General features: G+C 39.5%; 1 protein-coding gene across 1 annotated transcript in view; it reads right to left on the reverse strand.

The window, feature by feature from the left end:
- Positions 1–261, reverse strand: part of LOC119592485 — a gene marked incomplete at its 3' end in the record, with an annotated part of 49,771 nt that overhangs the window by 12,208 nt on the left and 37,302 nt on the right.

The following is a 261-nucleotide window of genomic DNA, read 5'->3' on the forward strand; positions in this document are numbered from 1 at the left end:
CGTCACCTTTATAGTATTGTCGCGAATTCTACACTGAACAGGGAACTGGGCAGTGTTAGTGTAAACCCCGCCGTTCGCTTTTCCTAAACGAGCTTTTTTGCTAGATATTCGATTTTCATTTCGTTTTCGTTCTTGTGGTGTTGTATTTTAAAGGCCATGAATTTGGTTCCACGTTAAGATAGATAGTGATGCTGTATGCATAGTTATTTAGATGAAATTTGAAGCTATGTGCGTCTAACGATGTCTCGAGACCAACAACAA

The sequence above is a fragment of the Penaeus monodon genome, chromosome 30 (genome assembly GCF_015228065.2).
Source record: "Penaeus monodon isolate SGIC_2016 chromosome 30, NSTDA_Pmon_1, whole genome shotgun sequence".
NCBI classification, from domain to species: Eukaryota; Metazoa; Arthropoda; class Malacostraca; order Decapoda; family Penaeidae; genus Penaeus; species Penaeus monodon.